Genomic DNA, 23,308 nt, shown 5'->3' on the forward strand with positions numbered 1-23,308 from the left:
GCTGTTTTGAGGAAGATATATGGAGGTTTATGTGTGAAAGAGCGTATCATATCACGGGGTTTGGATGCACCGGTGAAGTTTGCACCAACTCTCAATGTGAGAAAGGGCAATGCATGGTACCGAAGAGGCTAGCAATGATGGAAGAGTGAGAGTGCGTATAATCCATGGACACAATATTAGTTATAAAGAACTCACATACTTATTGAAAAAATCTACAAGTCATCAAAAACCAAGCACTACACGCATGCTCCTAAGGGGATAGAATGGTAGGAAAAGTCCATCGCTCGTCCCCGACTGCCACTCGTAAGGAAGACAATCAAAGAACACCTCATGTTTCAAATTTGTTACATAACGTTTACCATACGTGCATGCTACGGGACTTGCAAACTTCAATACAAGCACTTCTCAAATTCACAACTACTCAACTAGCATGACTTTGATATTATTACCTCCATATCTCAAAACAATCATCAAGCACCAAACTTCTCTTAGTATTCAAAAATACTCATAGGATTTTTTTTACTAATCTTGAATACCTAGCATATTAGGATTATTTAAGCAAATTACCATGCTATTTAAGACTCTCAAAATAATCCAAGTGAAGCATGAGAGATCAATAGTTTCTATAAAACAAATCCACCACCGTTCTCTAAAAGATATAAGTGAAGTACTAGAGCAAAACTATATAACTCAAAAGATATAAGTGAAGCACATAGAGTATTCTAACAAATTCCAAATCATGTATGGCTCTCTCAAAAGGTGTGTACAAAAAGGATGATTGTGGTAAACTAAAAAGAAAAGACTCAAATCATACAAGACGCTCCAAGCAAAACACATATCATGTGGTGAATAAAAATATAGCTCCAAGTAAAGTTACCGATAGAAGTAGACAAAAGAGGGGATGCCTTCTGGGGCATCCCCAAGCTTTGGCTTTTAGGTGTCCTTAGATTATCTTGGGGTTGCCATGCGCATGACCAAGCTTATGCTCTTGCAACTCCTTGTTCCATAATCCATCAAATCTTTACCCAAAACATGAAAACTTGACAACACAAAACTCAAAGTAGAAAATCTCGTGAGCTCCGTTAGCGAAAGAAAACAAAAGACCACTTCAAGTTACTGTAATGTGATGCCCCGAGACCGTTGCGCCAGGTGTCTTCCAGTTATTCTTCGTCGTTGCCATGTCATTCGCTTGCATGTTGCATCTTGCCATGTCATCTTGTGCATTGCATCATCATATTTTCAAAACTTGCATCCGTCCGGGTTCCCCAGTTTCGTCCGTTGTCCGCTCTGAGCCCAGACACACTTGCACGCGCCCGCGACACCTCCGAAATAGTATTTTATAAGTGGCCGAAAAATGTTCTTGGATTGGGTTGAAAGTTGGCGTGCGGTCTTATTATAGTGTAGGTAGGCCGCCTGCCAAGTTTCATCGCATTCGCAGTCTGTTTGACGCCCCAACGGATAACTATAGCGGCACCACTGCCGGTCTAACGTCGGACGTTTTCGGCCTCCGAAAACTGCTGCTGGGCCCTTTCTCTCTCTTCTCTCCTCTCAGCCTCGCCATAGTCCTCCTAGGTCCAGCCTACCCCTCTTTGCACCGTGCTTAGACCTCTCGTGCGCGTACAAAACTTATCCGGACCCGACCCGGGCAGTCGTCACCGTTGGATCCGGATCATCCCCAAACGTCTACAAAACATCACCGTTTTCTTATTTGGACTTCCTAGTCTATTTTTCTCGACCGCTCGATTTTAATTGAAGGGATGGATTAGCGCCTAAACTCTCCCTCTTTCATTATATATACTCCCTAGTCTAAATCTGGACAAAACCCTAACTTCTAGGGAGTTTGTCCCATCGAGCCGCTGCTAGCCAGTTCCCCTCGGGATCCTCCACCTACCAGCAGCCAAATGCCCGATCAAAAAATCTAGCCATATCAACCATCTGAAGCCGCCACCTTCCTCCTCGTTTTCCAGATCGGGCCAACCACAACCTACCAACCCATCGATCCAATGCCTCCCTCGATTCCCCATCGAGCCACCTGCCCGAGCTCCTCCGTTCGAAGCCACCAGAGAGCCTCCGCCGGCTAGATGTGGGATCAAGAGGAAGCTCCTCCCATTTGCTCCTTCCTCCATGGCGCCGTCGCCGCCAGCGCACGCAGCCACCTAAACTGCGCCCCGTCTTCTCCGTCGACCAGGACCGGCCTCGTCCCGCTCCTCTCCTTCCTCTCTGTCTTCCTCATCTCTCTCTCTCAACTCTCTGTCTGTCTCTGTACCAGGGAGCCAAGGCCCCGCCATGGATGCTTCATGCCGCCGCCACTGGGAACCACTCCGCCCCTCGCCGGACCCTGCTCGCCAGCGTCCCGTCCTCGCCTCTACTTCGAACACACACGTGTGCCAAGTCCCTTCGCTGCTCCATCGCCGTTGCCAAGCCCCTGCCCTGCCTCTCCTTCTTTCGAACCATGGAAGAGGACGAGCGCCCGTGCGTTGACTTCTCGTCGCGATGCTCCAGCCGGCCTCGTCCCGATTCCAAGCCCAGCGCCTCCCCAGCCCACTTGCGCAGCCTCCCAAGGCCCATGCCTTATCCGGTCTCCCGAGTCGGCCCACTCCTACACTGAACCGGGCCAAAGCCCATGGGTGAGGCCACCCCCAGCGCCCCTTTTTTCTGTTCTTGTTGGACCTCCGCTTAGATTCGGCCCATATAGTGTTTTTTTCCCTGCTGCGATTTTGTCTTTTATCTAGTGTTTTTACAGATTTGCAGAAAAACCCCTAAGCTCCATGCATATCATAACTCTCCAACCGTGCATCTTTTGTAAAAACTTAATATATGGAAAATGCTTAAAATTGTGTCTAGTTTAATTATATCCAACTTTCAATCATGTTTAAAATGTTTAAAATGATGTTTGCTTATATTTTTCCTATTGCCATGCTAAAATGATTTAATTCATAACTAATTAACCGTAGCTCAGATTTAAATAATCTTTATATGTAAATGGGGTAGAAAAATGCCTAGTTTATCATGGTGCACTCATCTTGCATGTTTAACAACTCTAAAATATGGTTTAGGGAAGAACAGTACCAAACCTAAAATATGCACATGAGGATTTTTTGGACTTGTTGTTTGTTGTTCCGGCCTCACTTAAACTTGCCTAGATAGGTAGTTTTACTTTGCTTCACCCCTTGCCATGCTAAAAAACATTTAATATTGTTGAGTACATAAATGAGATCAAACTAAATAACTTGTTGTTGTGTTTCGTCAATATGCAACTCATTGCATATTGAGCTCCACTTAATTTTTAGAATTGCTTGTGCACTTTTCCATGCCATGCCCTCTTTAAACCGGAGATGCATCATACTTGGTTGTGCATCATGCCATGTTTATGTGGTGGTTGTTTACCATGTTGTTTGCTTCTTTCCGCTGTGCTTCTTCGGGTTGGTTCCGTTAACGTCACGTTTGTGAGGATTCGTTCGACTACGTCCATTTGTCTTCTTCATGGACTCGTTCTTCTTCCTTGCGGGATGTCAGGCAAGATGACCATACCCTTGAAATCACTTCTATCTTTGCTTGCTAGTTGTTTGCTCTTTGGCTATGCCGTGATACCTACCACTTGCTATGTCATGCCTCCCATATTGCCATGTCAAGCCTCTAACCCACCTTTCCTAGCAAACCATTGTTTGGCTATGTTACCGCTTGGCTCAGCCCCTCTTATAGCGTTGCTAGTTGCAAGTGAAGATGGAGTTTGTTCCATGTTTGGAACATGGTTATGTTGGGATATCACAATATATCTTATTTTAATTAATGCATCTATATATTTGGTAAAGGGTGGAAGGCTTGGCCTTATGACTGGTGTTTTGTTCCACTCTTGCCGCCCTAGTTTCCGTCATACCGGTGTTATGTTCCTTGATTTTGTGTTCCTTACACGGTTGGGTGTTATGGGGACCCCTTGACAGTTCGCTTTGAATAAAACTCCTCCAGCAAGGCCCAACCTTGGTTTTACCATTTGCCTCATCACCACCTACTTTTCCCTTGGGAGTCGCTCTCCTGAGGGTCATGTTTATTTTAAGCCCCCCCGGGCCAGTGCTTGTCTAAGTGTTGGTCCGAACCGAGTAGACTGCGGGGCCACCTCGAGGAAACTTGAGGTTTGGTTTTACTCATAGGATGTCTCATTCGGTGTTGCCCTGAGGACGAGATATGTGCAGCTCCTATCGGGATGTCGGCGCATCGGGCGGTCTTGCTGGTCTTGTTTTACCATTGCCGAAATGTCTTGTAACCGGGATTCCGAGTCTGATCAGGTCTTCCTGGGAAAAGGAATATCCTTCATTGACCGTGAGAGCTTGTGATGGGCTAAGTTGGGACACCCCTGTAGGGTTTTGAACTTTCGAAAGCCGTGCCCGCAGTTATGGGTAGATGGGAATTTGTTAATATCCGGCTGTAGAGAACTTGACACTTAACTTAATTAAAATGAATCAACCGCGTGTGTAGCCGTGAAGGTCTCTTTTTGGCGGAGTCCGGGAAGAGAACACAGTCTTGTGTTATGCTTGAACGTATGTAGTTTCAGGATCACTTCTTGATCATGATAGCTTATCGACCGTGCTTTGCTTCTCTTCTCGCTCTCATTTGCATAAGTTAGCCACCATATATGCTAGTGCTTTCTGCCGCTCCACCTCACTACCTTTTCCTACCCATTAAGCTTAAATAGTCTTGATCACGAGGGTGTGAGATTGCTGAGTCCCCGTGACTCACAGATTACTTCCAAAACCAGTTGCAGGTGCCGTTGATACCAGTGCAGATGACGTAGCTGAGCTCAAGTGGGAGCTCGATGAAGATCGTGTTTGTTGGGTTGTTTCGTTTCCTTTCGATCAGTAGTGGAGCCCAGTTGGGGCGATCGAGGACCTAGCAATAGGGGTGGTCTTTCTTTATTTTGGTTTTGTAGTCGGACCTTGATTGTATTCTGGATGATGTATGATACGTCTCCGTCGTATCTACTTTTCCAAACACTTTTGCCCTTGTTTTGGACTCTAACTTGCATGATTTGAATGGAACTAACCCAGACTGACGCTGTTTTCAGCAGAATTACCATGATGTTATTTATGTGCAGAAACAAATGTTCTCGGAATGACCTGAAACTTCACGGAGCAACTTTTTGGAAAATATAAAAATACCTGCAAAAGATGAAGGCCAGGGGGCCCACCACCTCTCCACGAGGATGGGGGGCGCGCCCCCTACCTCGTGGGCCCCCTGGTGCCTCTCCAACTCCAACTCCAACTCTATATATTGTGTTTCGGGAAGAAAAAAATCAGAGAGAAGAATTCATCACGTTTTATGATACAGAGCCGTCGCCAAGCCCTAAAACCTCTTGGGAGGGCTGATCTGGAGTCTGTTCGGGGCTCTGGAGAGGGGAATCCGTCGCCATCATCATCATCAACCATCCTCCATCACCAATTTCATGATGCTCACCGTCGTGCATGAGTAATTCCATCGTAGGCTTGCTAGACGGTGATGGGTTGGATGGGATCTATCATGTAATCGAGTTAGTTTTGTTAGGATTTGATCCCTAGTATCCACTATGTTCTGAGATTGATGTTGCTATGACTTTGCCATGCTTCATGCTTGTCACTAGGGCTCGAGTGCCATGATTTCAGATCTGAACCTATTATGTTTTCATCAACATATGAGTGTTCTTGATCCTATCTTGCAAGTCTATACACTACAAAGAAATACACTTCCATGATGATACGTGTTTGTCACAGTAGGTCGCGTTTTTTGCCATGCATGTACATCCATGACGATTTTATGACAGAATCAAGATAGTCATACCTGTGATGTCGTAGAAGTGTTCCATGACATTACCAAAATTATCATCATGGAAGTTTCCACTTCCATGACGATAAATCGCGCGTCACAGAAGTGCTTTCGTCAACGGTGACCGACACGTGGCATCCACCATAACGGAACACCGTTAAGCTATCGGTTCGGGTTTTGGATCCAATAACCCGTTAACAGCCCCGACCAATGGGGATTTTCCACGTGTAAAATCATCATTGGCTGGAGGAAACACGTGTCGGCTCACCGTTGGGACAGATGTCATCTGCTCATTGGACCGAAGGCGCCTATGATACGGCAACACGTGGCACGGCCCAACAGAGGCCCATTCCTGTGAAAAGGCCAGCCCGTTTGACTTGGTCAAAAGGTGGCGAGCCGGCCCACGGAAAGCCTGTTAATGGCCTGTTCGCATATAGCCCATTTACAGCCCGCTAACCCAGGGCCCGTTACTCCCTATCCGAATTAGGCCCAGTAGCGTCATCTGGGCCATCCAATATGATTTAGCCCATTTTAACTTCTGGCCCATGTGTGGCCCATGATTTCTTTCGGCCCATATGAGGACCTTTGTAACTCTTGGCCCATTAACGGCCCGTGGTGAAACTGGCCCGTAATGAATAGTGTATAACTTTATACCCATTAACGACTCGTTATTCCATTGGGCCATTTCCAGCCCAAGTTATCTTTCGGCCTTCTCAGGGCCCATCGATTCTTGGGCTCATTTGCCGCATTCGGTTACATACGGCCCGTTACTGTCATTTTCTGCTTGTGGGCCAAATTCAGCCCGTCGTTACAGTCGGCCCGTTTGCGGGCCGTTTTCATGTAAAAACCCGTTGGGCTATTTTCATAGAGTTATCAAATATGGCCTATTAACGGCCCGTTATGGTCCACGAATAGTACGACCCATGATTGACGAAATGATGATACGCCTCGTAGAAGGCCCATGGATCCTACGGCCAGTATGAGGCCCATGGATAGTATGACCCGTAGAAGGCCCATGGATCGTACGACCCGTAGAAGGCCCATGGACCCTACGGCCCATAGAAGGCCCATGGACCCTAAGGCCCATATAGAAGGCCGATGGATCCTATGGCCGGACGAAGGTCCATGGATCATACGGCCTGCAGGAGGCCCATGGTTACAACAGTCCGTGTGTTGCCATGATTATTTTGGCCTAGTTACCAAAAATAGACTATTGTGGCCACTAGAAAAAAATAGAAAAAGAACTGCAGTGACTACAAGCAAACAACTAAACAAGACAATAAGGAAATAAATAAGCAAGCAATTAACGCTAGCCTATTACCGCTATTACACCTATTACATCCACTGGGCATCAAAGTTTGCCACCAGTGCAAATATAGGGAACAAAGCAGCACATTACATACATTGGCCATCAAAATTGGCCACCAGTGCTGGGTATCCACCATGCTGGCAATAAGGTTAGCAAGCTGATTAGCTTTGTCCTGTTTGGCGCTAAAATCCTCCAACGCTTGCTGTTGCACCAGAAAGTATGCATCTGAATGCTCCAAGGACTTCCGCAGTCCTTCCGCTTCTTGTCGTAGCACAGCTGATCGATGTCTTTCAGCTTGTAGTTGAGACTCAAGAAACCGAATTGATTCAGACAGTGAGTTTGAATAGCTTGTGTAAGCGGTAGTGGCCAGTAACTCAAACACTAAACCAAGACAAGACTTTGGGGTTGTCTCGCAGTCTTCAAGATAGTCTTCCTTAGCTGTTTTATCAGCATTGTTGGAGACCAACAAGGATGTGTCACTATCCTGAACCTTATCTGCATTACTTCCTTTACCATTGCTTAATAAGGCACTCTTCCCCAATATTCTGTCAGCATTCTAAAAGAAGAAACAAGCAGGCACATAACAAGTTTAGCATGTACTAGTATATGAAACTCATTTCGATGAACTAGTTCATTAGTAAGGTGGACAGGATTAAACTACCAAGTCTTCTATTGCCAAGTACTAGTACATAATAAAAGCATCAAACAAACATATATCTATGTCCTATGGTCACTGCATTGTCTTGCCAAATCAAAATAGAGACACGGTTCAAATCATATTAGTTCAAGACAAAGCAGCAGTGAAAGAATACAAAGCGTGGGAAACTACACGGCACAACAAGATTTCAGATGGGTACCATGGGTCTACATGTATAATAACACTATTGGATCTGTTGTGATGCTAGTAATGTGCATGATATGAAAGTCAACTGTATAAACAATTGAAATTGAAATCAACAGAGCTATTGATAAGAGTAAACATGTTAAAGAAACATGCGTGAACATACCTACTGTGCCATTGGAGTTTCGATTGGATCCTTCAATTTAAAAATAAGTTTGTATGAGTAAATACAGTGATACAAGAGCAAAGCAATCATAGTTAAAAAAGGCACGCCTAAGCGATCGCTTAAGCGTGCCTAGGCTCTAGGCGTTGGCAAAACGCATTGTGCATAACTACGCATAATCTATGCATAACTGCGCATAAGCATGTGCTTTGGTCAGTAAAGCGCAAGGCGGTGGCAAAACGCACAATTAACGCCTAGCGCTTTTTTAAACTATGATAGCAATGGAATCTTAAATTAGAACAGTTGTTCTTCTGGTTTAGGCACTTGTTCTACATGAATAGAGTATAGTAAGACGCAAGAATATAATACTTTAAAATATAAAATGAGCTCATAGACCTTACCACATTCTTGGTTCAGGACCAGTACAGAACAAGGCGTTCCCATTCATCGTCCAGTAAATGTGTCCCAGGAGAACATAAGGGAATTTGATGAGTTTCTTTGCCGGTGAAGTATGTTTTCTTCAGGTAATTCCGATACTGCCACCAAGCATTCTTGAAGATAGCAGAGGTATTAGCACAGGTTACCTCATCCTGAGTTTCCAAATCGGTCCTTCTCTATAGAGAAAAGTGGGAAAATTTGTTGTATTATAACCATCATGGAGGTAGGATGTATGGGACGAAGCAAAGTAATTGCCATGAATAACATTACTTACACATAACTCCTAGACAAATACCTGCAACTGACATTTTCTTTCATCTTCAGTATAATATTTCCAAGATGGGAAGATACACACATATGATTTAACAACATCAAATGCGATAGATGCTAAACTACGACTAGCTGGTTGTGCTTCCTCCATAGGAATAGGCGTACTAACTGGTGGAGTTGGGGTTTGCCGTGATAGTACTAGCCCTTTGGGCACTGGAGCTGCCTTACTAACTGCTCATGTTTGGGAGCTCTGTGGTGGAGATGGTGCTGTGTCAACAGGAACGGGGTTACTATCAGCTGGGGTTGGGGTTAGATTGGGTGAAGCTGGTTCTCTGTCCATCGCAGTAGGGGTACAATCTGCGAGAGTTTGGGTTATGTGTGGTAGGGCTGGTTCTTGTGCATGTACAACCGGGGTGCTATCGCCACCAAGAGGTAGCACTGTTTTATATGAAGACTGTGTTTTTAGTCCGCTAGATACTGGCATCACCCGCTCCAATTCAAATGGTTGATAAACAGGAAACATAGTTGAATGTACAGACATTGTATGAGAGACACATGCAATAGATAGTGTGGAAAAATGAGGGCATGAAATAGTTAACATGTATATTGTTTAACTAATGATGTCTATCTAAACTAGATAGCATAGCATAACATAATTCAAAGATATGATGAATAACTAAACAGGGTCGCATGACATATTTCACCTACATGTTATCTAAGTAATCATGATCGCATCATTTAATTCACATATGTGATATATATGCTAAACAGAGGGCATTCGATATGATGTCTGAAGTAAGAACATGGTGTTGAATATTGTGTATATGATGTCTAAACTATGCAATGCAAGACACCGTATGCATGATATGAGCAGTATAACCATGCCAAGTTAGATCATACACCTCAGTGGGGGAATAGGACTGGTCATCTGTCTCTAAATCCATCTCTGAGGAGCTATCGGGGCCCAACAAGAGATCTGCTTCGACAGGTAGCACTGTCTGCTCTGAAGGCCTTGTTTTCACTCCAGATTTTTCCATCTCCCACCCAAATGGCTGATTCACAGGAAGAGTAGTTTAATGTATAAACATTGTCGACAAATGGAAATGTAATGAAGAAAAGGATGGGCAAGATATCATTCAAATATATGATGCCTGGTTAAAAAGGATGGCATTGGACATTTCACATATATTATGGCTGGCTAAAAGACATGAGACTGCATAATTCCCTTATATGATATAGAAACTAAATAGGTGGCATTGCAAAACATGTCTAAACTAAGCAGATGACATATATGATGTCAAAAGTAGGCACTGCAAGGCAACATATGCATGATATGACTAACATCATCATGCCAAGGTAGAGCAAACACTTTGGGGGTAAATAGGAGTGGTCAGTGGCATCTGAATCCGCCTCAGAACAGATATCTTACTCTAGATTACAATCTGGAGAAGGATGTGGAGCGATGTCTACATGACATTGTATTGCCGTGCAAAACTCTTCTCTTTTTCTCTACATGTTCAGCATGACTCTGTACAATATCTGACATGCATACGAAAACAATATGGTGAGATTACGTAAGGAGAGCATGCAGAAATTTAGAGTGATGGTAACAACCAGTGGATCGACGTTTTTCTGTTGAACCAAAATAGCCCTCATGGATCGACGTGAATGTATAGTAATAAGTGATGCAACAAGTGTACGACCTCTTTGTTGTAGCCGTGTCAACCTCAGCATCATTTGGTTGGTCGCTGAAGCAGTTGAGGCAGAGGTGGCTGTCGGACGTGTGGAGGAAGATCTGAGGAATCTGTAGACGGCGTCTGTTGGGCATATAACTATCAGTTAAGACCTGCCCAGGAGGGGCCGGGTCAGCCTCAATGGCGGGTTACAAAGGAAGCCCAGTAAACATTCAGGGCGATAGTTTATTAAACCTTATAGAAGGCCTAAAGGCCTAGAGGCGGCTTAAGGCCCAATATTGTAAACCATCGTATGTAAGGAAAGACTTGTAAAAGAAGGCACGTAAAAGAAGTCACCGAGCCGGACACGATTTATGAGCCGGCCGGGACTCTGTAGGCCACCAGGCGTCAACCCGTGTATATAAGGGGACGACCCGGTGGCAGCTTAGGGTAAAAAAAAAGATCGATAACCAAGCCGGCGAACTAGCCTATTGGTAATCGAAACCCCAGCAATACCAACACAACTAGACGTAGGCTTTTACCTTCATCGTAAGGGGCCGAACTAGTATAAAACCTCTTGTGTCCTTTGTCCTGATTAATCCCTTTAAGCTTCCTAGTTGCAATGGCCCTACGACTAAGTCCCTCCACTAGGACATCTATCGTGACAATTCCACGACAGCGTCCAGGGCACTGCTCTGTTGTGATGGATCGTTCTGTCGTTGGAGCAGCTCCGGTGAGCCGTAATACGTCAAGGCTGAAGCAGCACAAGATAGACATCGTCAATCTCAAGTGGGATTCTAATAGCATCTCTAATAGAGGATGTAAAATGGATGTAAAATTAACATCACCAAAAACCACCTAACTACAACAGATGAGGTAAAAAATGTTGACTCTGAACTTAATTGTAGAAACTGAAATTTACTATGGAATCTGAATGCTACTATCGAAACTGAACGCAATGCTAGCAGAGAGGCACTTGACATGTAGTTTACGGAGGGCATGCAGTTCATCTTCAACCTGCACCCCCCTGAGCTGCCAGCCACCACCAGCCGAACCATCGGCCCCAGCGCCGCCTCGCCGCCCCGAAACAACTCGCCACCGCCGCCCTGGCCATCCCTCTAGGCCCCCCGCCCCCACCCTGAACCCTAAGATAGATAGTGGGCTACCTCTCCGGCGAGGCCCCGTCCCCGCTGCGGGTGGTTCTTCCTTAATTCCGGCGAGCCCCCAACCCCTGAAAATCGACTGACCCAAAAGTCGATTCAGTCGACTGAAGTGTGGCTTAATTGGAGCAGAGCAGCAGCACAAGCGAGGGGGAGAGCAGCAGCAGCAACTGGGCGAGCGAGTGATCGAGCGAGAGTAGGAGCAGCAGCAGCAGATTCGGCTGGTATGGACGCCGCCGCTGAAGGGGCCTCGCACTGGGGGAGAGCCGCATTGGAGATGTCACCCACGGCGCCGGCTTCAAGTAGCCGCTCCATGGGGGTGCGGGATGGACCACCGTCGGCGCTGGGAGGTCGAGTTAAGGAGAAGGTGCGAGGCGATGAGTGTACAACCTCTTTGGTGGCACCGAGTAGGCCTCAGCTTCGTCCGAGGAGTCGGTGAGGATGCCGCGGTTCTGGTGGAGCAGGTTAAGGCGGCGTTGTGGGGATGGAGTAGCCGCGATAGACGAGGCGATCGTCGGAGCAGCTCCTTGGAGGTGGAGGACGGGGCGGCTGAACCAGCGGGACGGCGAGATCGACGACGGTTCCTCATCCGAGGAGGTGGACGACGGACGACGTCGTCGGGGAAGAGGCTCCGGCTGGGCAGCGGTGACGTGGCGGACGGAGGAGGGTGGGGTTTCGTGGCTGGAGCGGTGAGGTTATGGCGGCTTGGGATTTCGAATGGAGAAAAGGGGGTGATGGGAGGGGGTGAAGCATGACTTAGGGACGCGCTTGTCCAAAATGTCGGGTGTGTTACAAAAGTACCCCCCACCGATTTGAATAGCGGCCCTTTCGGCTCAGGGTTACAAGGGGGATTTCGCGTGTCGGGATTTGGCAACTGGAGGGAGTTTTCGCGTGCGTTGTAATTTTGGGATAGCAAGGCGCGGGTTGTGAAGGCGCTAGTTTTGGGAGCACGATATCTGAATTTTCGGGATATAACAAGATGCGGGTTGAATTTTAGGGACAAGCCTAACGTGTAGTAATATTGTACTTGTACGTACCAAATCAATTCACACTTACCTCAACCAAAAAGAAAACGAAAAAAATAAAACTATTCACACCACACAAAGAGAGATTCTTGCCCCGTTTTACTATACAAATGCTATTCAAAGGGAGTCCCTCCTTCCATCTATATAGGGCCTAATGCGTTCTTCGATGCTAACTTTGACCAAATATTAGAGCAATGATATATGACATGCAACTTACACAAAGCACACCGTTAAATTCATCTGTGAAAGGTTCTTTCAGTGATATAATTTTCACATTGTGCATGTCATGTACTATTGATCTTGTCAATAGTCAAAGGTGGTCTTTAAAATCTCATTACACCCTATATAGATGGAAGGAGGGAGTATGAATCCACGTTATGTCCAATTAAATTTTTTCGCTTGCTGTATAATGCATGTAACCTACTCATACCAACATTTTAGTGCATTCCAAATGTCTATACTACCGCTGCAATTCGAACTAAATTTGAATTCGTTTCTCTATTTCAATAAGAATCTACAATCATGACTGTTGCCAACTTCAACCATCATAGTTTCCTTGCTATCCGCCAGATATAAATCGGACGACCTATAATGTAGGATGGCAGGCACACCATCATCAACAACTCCGTTTTTTATAAGAGTAGAGATAAAATATATTAAATGTAGTATAACATGTTCATAACCACACCATGTGTATCACCGTTATATATATTCACACATGCGTCGGTTTGAAACACTATGATAAATTCTTCAAATATCCGAATTCGCTTTTTATAATGAAGTATATGTGATCACTATTCGTCGTTTACACCCACACAACCCTCTTATCTTTGTAGCTAGCGCTAACTTTCTCTTGTGCATGCACACTTCCGCATCCCTCTCACCCTCCCTCAGCATTCTCTAGCTCCATTGCGCAAATTCGTCTTTTCACTTTCGGTTGTTCACCCCCGGTGTGTGTAGGCCACCCAGCTCCTTCTTCACGGCACACATCGATCGATATGCCTCTCTAGCGAGGTGTGTCTAGCACAAACACAAGCTTCCCCTCTTCTCTTGTCACCATCCATGCCTCACTCCCACCACTCTTTTCATCGTTCTCGTACTCGCACACTCCTCCCCCCTCGATATAGTATGCCTCTCGTACCACCTCCTAGCTACATGCATCCCTCTCTCTCTATCCTTCTCCTCGTGCCTCATTAGCTTCTAACACACACATGCATATATACCGATCGATCTCCCAACATATACCTAGATCGACTATAACTACCCCCCATCGATCGACGTACCTCACAAGTTATGTCTCTCCTTTCTCTAACAAAGGGCGATTGATCTTCCTATGTAGTTACGTCTGCTTACCACAGCCACATCGTCCCCCCTCATCATTCGTGCATGCCTCCTGACCCGTCTCTCACACGCATGTGCACATACAACAAGAAGCCATCTCGTCTCTTTTTGATATTGCGGGTGTGCCCTCCGTTTGTCTAGCAAGTCTATCCCACCATTTGTTAGAAGCAACTCCACTACCACCCCCTCCAACACTCTAGCTCTATCTCTCTCCCAACCTTATTCCTCTCCTGCACATATGCATGGATGCCGATAGATCTCCCTTAATACATGAGGCAGATCGATCTCCTGAATACATGAGGTAGGCCTCTCTCCTCCTCCACACATATACACATAGCTAATTGGGCCTCCCTCTTCCCCCACTGCACATCAATAGTCGAGCGCTGCAGGTAGGTCTCCATGCCACAGAGACAAACTGCACATGTCCCATCTCACGTTCCAGTAGGCCAGCCACTCTATATCTTTGATGTGGGCACACACAAATTCGATGGCACTCTTTATCGATCGCGCGCGCGCATACACACACATCATCCCTCTCTTTGATTCTATGGACATCTCAAGCCGATGATACCTCCACTCTCTTCTCGTGGATCACCCCCTCTCTATATATGTTATATCCAGGACTCTATTTCACACACATTGCATATGTTACATTTTTTGATTGACCCCCAAAAAAAAACTCTCAAGAACCCACACACTATATCTCTCTAGGTTTGTATCTCTCTCACACAACCCCACGTATGTGGTGTGCGTATACAAGAAGAGAATAGGTGCACCGTGCATTTACTCACACTTCGTGCCCAGCCACACCTGCGCGGGTACACGGTGGAGCTCATTTCTTTACGAAATGTCAGCCCACGTGCTAATTTGAACGCCTGTAGCGGTTGTTTACCTAGGGAGGTCGTGTACCATGCATGCACGAAACAAAGTTCGACTTGACGCATTGCCGCGTTATTTTTAATTAAATTTATAGTGCTCAATGGCACGTACACAGAATATAAAACGATTTTTATGGAGAAAAAGGTAGTCCGCTCACTATATACAATGGAGCCTGCCTGCCTGGTTTGTCACTCTTCAGAGTATCTCACACAAGGCTGCGGTGGCCTCTCTCTCTCTCTCACCATTGGTCACTGATCCGGCCGCATCCCGTCCGCCGGGGGAAAGGGAGGAAGTGCATCGTTTCTCCATTCGACGACGCCGAGGATCTGCGGTACATGCCGTTCGCTCTAAGAAAGCTCCGACACGGCAGGGCCTACGCCACCTGCTCGCAGATTCCGCCCGCCGCCGCTCACCTAGTTACATCCCGATGACCTCTAGGTATCCCCTCCGGCCATGCTCCACTACCCTTCTTCCCACGTCGCTGCATGTGGATCTTCCATAGTTCTTTGCCCAGAACGTAGCTGATCCGGCGTACTTTCCATATTGCATTCTCGTCCTCACACCATTTTAGACAAACACAACCGTGTTGTTATCTTCCCTTAGGACAAGGAATATGCTTCTTTTTTGTCGTCGCATGTGTCATCAACTATTATTGGCCAGTAATTGTTTCCTTTCTACCTCTTTTTTGCAAATAGGGCTATCCATTTCACCTCGTTGCTATTGCGACCTTTTGGTGAACTGCACAAATCACTTTTTCCTTAAGAGTGTTTTGTGCAGTTGTACTAAAATGTCACACGGGCAACATCTCTACATTTCAGTGCGACTGCACAAAGGGAGATTGGTTTTGCTCTATTCTCCTCATCCATCTCTGAGCCTAATCTTCTCCAACTAGTTAGTCTTAAGAGAGACTGCAAAGGTGACCGACTTCTATTTGTGTGTTTATTGTTTCATCAGCAGTCCTCTGTTATTGTATTCACACTTAATATCTTTGGAACAGGGATGCTCAGCTCTATTTTAGTGGAACTACACAAAATGCGGAATGTTGCATGCTCCAGACAGCTACTTTTTCTCCCAACATGCCTTGTTGATTTAGACAGAGCTGGGGGGACATTGCTGCCAATGAAAGCATGGATCAATTTTAATTTAACACCTTCTCACAACTCTGTCTTCAGTTGTGATGTAATTATTAGCCCTGATCTGCTAATAATTGACATGCATTAGCAAGGAAGTTAGTTTTTTATTGTATCCGAAAGAGCATCGATGGCAAGACACGTGAAACAAAAGCTGAAAGCTCACACCATTGTATAATTTCATGTCGCTGGAAAATTATTTGTATAGTACATCAATTATGTAAACAAATGATGGAAGCTTGATAGCATTGCCAGAAGCCTCTTCATCATCCGGGTCCATGTGCCATGCACAAAATTATACTCCTTCGCTCCTAAATATTTGTCTTAGAGTGTAGATTCACTCATTTTGCTTCGTATGTGTACTCCCTCCGTTCCTAAATATTCTATTCATCTTTCTAGAGATTTCAACAAGTGACTACATATGGAGCAAAATGAGTGAATCTACACTCTAAAATATGTCTATATACATCTATATGTGCTAGTCCGTTTGAAATATTTAAAAAGACAAATATTTGAGTAGTCACTCGTTGAAATCTCTAGAAAGACAAATACTCCGGAGTATATTTAAGAACCGAGGGGGTAGTGCACAACCGCATGGGAGACTCAGCCCGGTCGTTGCGCCGCATTAATAGTGAGTAATGAGCAGTCAAATCATAAGCCCCACCTTTCCCACTGTAAGTTGCTCTGAAGAAGCAACCATCAATACGCTCTTATTTGAATCCGCTCATACTACTCCATCCGTCACTGTTTATACAGCGCGCTTCAGAAAAAAGAAAAAAAATCTGTGGGAACAAGGTGACTAGCGATCGGCCTGAAAAATAGCATTGGTAGTTATAGCACGTCATCTATTACTAGAGGGAATAATGCGTACACACATGCATGCAGTGCTTCCACCCCGGGTACACACATGCATGCACTTACTCCACTCCGTAGTAGTATAGTACATGGAGAGAAAATTGTGGAATTGATTGCGGTTACCACACCCTAATTAATTGAGCATTAAACCAAACGCGTCTAAAGTCTCTCTGGTGGTGGAAATGCATTGAGAGAAATGCATCATAATGAAGCGCGCCCTATAAACTGTGACGGAGGGAGGAGTAGTATGAAGGTGCAAAACCAAGTACGCGTATGGCCAATCGGTCAACACACCTCCTCTTGGCATATCACTGACATGTGGGACAGAAGTGTGAGCAAACCGATCTCAATTGACGGCAAAGAGCCAACCCACCGTTCCTTGAGAGAGACGAGGAGCGAGAACACACAAACGGGCTCACACGGAGGCCAAGATATATTCGAGCATGGTTGGTTGATCGATATCATTCATTACATGTTGGGTTGCCGTTTTCCGCCCAACCCCGGAATAAATGTGTACTTTATCAGAGATAAAAAAAATAAGAGTACAGACGCTCCACCATGCGGTTCTAGTAGTAGTACTAATCGTACTACTGCACTTGGCTCTTCGCCTCTTCGTGAAGTCGAACAATGATGGTACTCCACATGTTGGGTACTAAAGTGTATGCCTCTGACAATCTGACACCGAATGGACTAATGCATGTCCACCGAGGGTAGGTTGCATTAGTCAAAAGGCGTAAGCGAGCTTCACCTTGTCCTGCAAGCTTCTCCTCGTTCTGCGAGTTGACCAGACACACCAAAAAGTAGTGCTAGTCCATACACCCTCCTTTTCGGTTAATATGGCTTAATCTTTTTTCGGGTAAATGAGAGAGCTCTATTCATATATAAGCATTCTTAGGACGATCAGCCAAGACACTGGTCACTAGGAAGCGAGGACCCCACAAAAAAGAAGTAGGAAGCGAGGTGTTTCATCAAGCCAGCTCTCTGCCACATTCAAAGTGCAGCAAGCACGGTTCGCACTGATATGTCACCAACATATCTATAATTTTTGATTGCTCCATGCTATATTATCTACTATTTTGGACATTATTGGGCTTTATTACCCACTTTTATATTATTTTTGGGACTAACCTATTAACCGGAGGCCCAGCCCAGAATTGTTGTTTTTTGCCTGTTTTAGGGTTTCGAAGAACAGGAATATCAAATAGAGTCCAAACGGAATGAAACCTTCGGGAACGTGATTTTCTCAACGAATAAGACCCAGGAGACTTGGACCCTATGTCAAAGCACAAGAGAGGAGGCCACGAGGTAGGGGGGCACGCCTGCCTACCCCAGGCGCGCCCTCCACCCTTGTGGGCCCCCTATTGCTCCACCGATGTACTCCTTCCTCCTATATATATCCATGTACCCCCAAACGAGCAGATACAGAGCCAAAACCCTAATTCCACCGTCGTAGCTTTCTATATCCACGAGATCCCATCTTGGCGCTTGTTCCGGAGCTCCACCGGAGGGGGCATCGATCACGGACGACTTCTACATCAACACCATAGCCCCTCCGATGAAGTGTGATAGTTTACCTCAGACCTACGGGTCCATAATTAGTAGCTAGATGGCTTCTTCTCTCTTTTTGGATCTCCATACAATGTTCTCCCCCGCTCTTGGTCAGATCTATTCGATGTAATCTTCTTTTTGTGGTGTGTTTGTTAAGACCAATGAATTGTGGGTTTATGATCAAGTCTATCTATGAATAATATTTGAATCTTCTCTGAATTCTTTTATGTATGATTGGTTATCTTTGCAAGTCTCTTCGAATTGTCAGTTTGGTTTGGCCTACTAGATTGATCTTTCTTGCAATGGGAGAAGTGCTTAGCTTTGGGTTCAATCTTGCGGTGTCCTTTCCCGGTGACAGTAAGGGCAGCAAGGCACGTATTGTATTGTTGCCATCGAGGATAAAAATATGGGGTTTTCTTCATATTGCATGAGTCTATCCCTCTACATCATGTCATCTTGCTTAAGGCGTTACTCTGTTTTTAACTTAATACTCTAGATGCATGCTGGATAGCGGTCGATGAGTGGAGTAATAGTAGTAGATGCAGGCAGGAGTCGATCTACTTGTCTCGGACGTGATGCCTATATACATGATCATACCTAGATACTCTCATAACTATGCTGAATTCTGTCAATTGCTCAACAGTAATTTGTTCACCCACCATAGAACACTACTTATGCTCTCGCGAGAATCCACTAGTGAAACCTATGGCCCCCGGGTCTATCTTTATCATATTGATCTCCTACTACTTAGTTATTTCCTTTGCTATTTACTTTGCCTTTATTTTACTGTGCATCTTTATCACAAAAATACCAAAAATATTATCTTTATCATATCTATCAGATCTCACTCTCGTAAGTGGCCTTATAGGTATTGACAACCCCTATTGGCGTTGGTTGCGAGGGTTTATTTGTTTTGTGCAGGTACGAGGGACTCGCGCGTAGCCTCCTACTGGATTGATACCTTGGTTCTCAAAAACTGAGGGAAATAGTTACGCTACTTTGCTGCATCATCCATTCCTCTTCAGGGAAAACCAACGCAGTGCTCAAGAGGTAGCAAGAAGGATTTCTGGCGCCGTTGCCAAGGAGGTCTTCGCAATAGTCAACATACCAAGTACCCATCACATACCCTTATCTCCCGCATTACATTATTTGCCATTTTCCTCTCGTTTTCCTCTCCCCCACTTCACCCTTGCCGTTTTATTCACCCTCTCTCTCTATCCTCCCTCTCTTTCTCTATGTGCCTCTTTTTGCCCGCTTGCTTTTTGTTTGCTTGTGTGTGTTAGTTTGCTTGCTTGTCACGATGGCTCAAGATAATACTAAATTGTGTGACTTCACCAATACCAACAACAATGATTTCATTAGCACTCCGATTGCTCCTCTTACCGATGCTGAATCTTGTGAAATTAATACTGCTTTGCTGAATCTTGTCATGAAAGATCCGTTTTCCGGCCTTCCTAGTGAAGATGCCGCTACCCATTTAAATAGCTTCGTTGATTTGTGTAACATGCAAAAGAATAAAGATGTGGATAATGATACTGTTAAATTGAAGCTATTTCCTTTTTCGCTTAGAGATCATGCTAAAGCTTGGTTTTCGTCTTTGCCTAAAAATAGTATTGATTCATGGAATAAGTGCAAAGATGCTTTTATCTCTAAGTATTTTCCTCCTGCTAAGATCATCTCTCTTAGAAACGATATTATGAATTTTAAGCAACTTGATCATGAACATGTTGCACAAGCTTGGGAGAGAATGAAATTAATGATACGTAATTGCCCTACTCATGGTTTAATTTTGTGGATGATTATACAAAAATTTTATGCCACATTGAATTTTGCTTCTAGAAATCTTTTATATTCGGCCGCGGGAGGCACTTTTATGGAAATCACATTAGGAGAAGCTACTAAACTCCTAGATAATATTATGGTTAATTATACTCAATGGCATACTAAAAGATCTACTAATAAAAAGGTGCATGCGATAGAAGAAATTAATGTTTTGAGTGGAAAGATGGATGAACTTATGAAATTATTTGCTAATAAGAGTGTTTCTTCTGATCCTAATGATATGCCCTTGTCTACTTTGATTGAAAATAATAATGAATCTATGGATGTTAATTTTGTTGGTAGGAACAATTTTGGTAACAACGTGTATAGAGGAAATTTTAATCCTAGGCCTTATCCTAGTAATCCCTCTAATAATTATGGTAATTCCTACAACAATTCTTATGGAAATTATAATAATATGCCCTCTGATTTTGAATCTAACATTAAAGAATTTATTACTTCACAAAAGAATTTTAATGCTATGATTGAAGAAAAATTGCTTAAGATTGATGATTTGGCTAGGAACGTTGATAGAATTGCTCTTGATGATGATTCTTTGAAACTTAGATCTATTCCACCTAAGCATGATATCAATGAGTCTCTCAAAGCCTTGAGAATTTCCATTGATGAGTGCAAAGAAAGAACCGCTAGGATGCGTGCTAAGGAAGATGCCTTTATAAAAGCGTGTTCTTCTAGTTCCTATGAAAATAATGATGAAGATCTAAAAGTTATTGATGTGTCCCCTATTAAATCTTTGTTTTGCAATATGAATCTTGATAATGATGGGACTGAATATGATACACCTTTACCTAGAAGGCGTTCTACGAATTCGGAATTTGTTAATCTTGATGCTAAATTTCATAAAAGTGGGATTGAAGAAATTAAAACCCTAGATGTTGCTAAACCCACTATTATGGATTTCAAGGAATTTAACTATGAAAATTGCTCTTTAATTGATTGTATTTCCTTGTTGCAATCCTTGCTAAATTCTTCTCACGCTTATAGTCAAAATAAAGAGTTTACTAAACATATCGTTGATGCCTTGATGCAATCTTAAGAAGAAAAACTTGAATTGGAAGTTTCTATCCCTAGAAAACTTTATGATGTGTGGGAAACAACTATTAAAATTAAAATTAAAGATCATGAATGCTATACTTTATGTGATTTGGGTGCTAGTGTTTCCACGATTCCAAAGACTTTGTGTGATTTGTTTGGTTTCCGTGATTTTGATGATTGCTCTCTAAACTTGCACCTTGTGGATTCCAATATTAAGAAACCTATGGGAAGAATTAATAATGTTCTTATTGTTGCAAGTAGGAATTATGTGCCCGTAGATGTTATTGTTCTTGACATAGATTGCAATCCTTCATGTCCTATTATTCTTGGTAGACATTTCCTTAGAACGATTGGTGCAATTATTGATATGAAGGAAGGAAATATTAGATTCCAATTTCCATTAAGGAAAGGCATGTAACACTTTCCTAGAAATAAAATTAAATTACCTTATGAATCTATTATGAGAGCCACTTATGGATTGCCTACCAAAGATGGCAATACCTAGATCTATTCTTGCTTGTTATGCCTAGCTAGGGGCGTTAAACGATAGCACTTGTTGGGAGGCAACCCAATTTTATTTTTATTCCTTGCTTTTTGCTCATGCTTAATAATAAATAATTTATCTAGACTCTGTTTTGGTTGTGTTTGTTGTGTGTTTAATTAGTGTTTGTGCCAAGTAGAACCGTTGGGAAGACTTGGGGAAAGTCTTGTTGAACTTGCTGTAAAAAACAGAAACTTTAGCGCTCACGAGAATTTCTGTCATTTTTATTTGGAAAGTGATATTTAGTTAATTCTTTTTGCATATGATTAATAGATAAATTCCTCACGTCCAGCATGTTATTTTAGAATTTTTGGGGTTCCATATATTGCGCTAGATACATATTACTACAGACTGTTCTGTTTTTGACAGATTCTGTTTTTCGTGTGTTGTTTGCTTATTTTGATGAATCTATGGCTAGTAAAATAGTTTATAAACCATAGAGAAGTTGGAATACAGTAGGCATAACACCAATATAAATAAGGAATGATTTCATTACAGTACCTTGAAGTGGTCTTTTGTTTTCTTTCGCTAACGGAGCTCACGAGATTTTCTACTTTAAGTTTTGTGTTGTGAAGTTTTCAAGTTTTGGGTAAAGATTTGATGGATTATGGAACAAGGAGTGGCAAGATCCTAAGCTTGGGGATGCCCATGGCACCCCCAAGATAATCTAAGGACACCTAAAAGCCAAAGCTTGGGGATGCCCCAGAAGGCATCCCCTCTTTCGTCTACTTCTACCGGTAACTTTACTTGGAGCTATATTTTTATTTACCACATGATATATGTTTTGCTTGGAGCGTCTTGTATGATTTGAGTCTTTGCTTGTTAGTTTAACACAATCATCCTTGCTGTACACACCTTTTGAGAGAGCCATACATGATTTGGAATTTGTTAGAATACTCTATGTGCTTCGCTTATATCTTTTGAGTTATATAATTTTTGCTCTAGTACTTCACTTATATCTTATAGAGCACGTTGGTGTATTTGTTTTATAGAAACTATTGATCTCTCATGCTTCACTTAGATTATTTTGAGAGTCTTTAATAGCATGGTAATTTTCTTAAAATCCTAATATGCTTGGTATACAAGATTAATAACAAAACTTTCTTATGAGTGTGTTGAATAATATGATAAGTTTGATGCTTGATAATTGTTTTGAGATATGAAGATGGTGATATTAAAGTTGTGCTAGTTGAGTAGTTGTGAATTTGAGAAATACTTGTGTTGAAGTTTGTGATTCCCGTAGCATGCACGTATGGTGAACCGTTATGTGATGAAGTCGGAGTGTCGATGTCAAAACCGGCGGATCTTGGGTATGGGGTCCCAAACTGTGCGTCTAAGGTGGATGGTAACAGGAGGCAGGGAACACGATGTTTTACCCAGGTTCGGGCCCTCTTGATGGAGGTAAAACCCTACATCCTACTTGATTTTATTCTTGATGATATGAGTATTACAAAAGTTGATCTAC

Source organism: Triticum aestivum, chromosome 7A, assembly GCF_018294505.1.
Source record: "Triticum aestivum cultivar Chinese Spring chromosome 7A, IWGSC CS RefSeq v2.1, whole genome shotgun sequence".
Lineage (NCBI taxonomy): Eukaryota > Viridiplantae > Streptophyta > Magnoliopsida > Poales > Poaceae > Triticum > Triticum aestivum.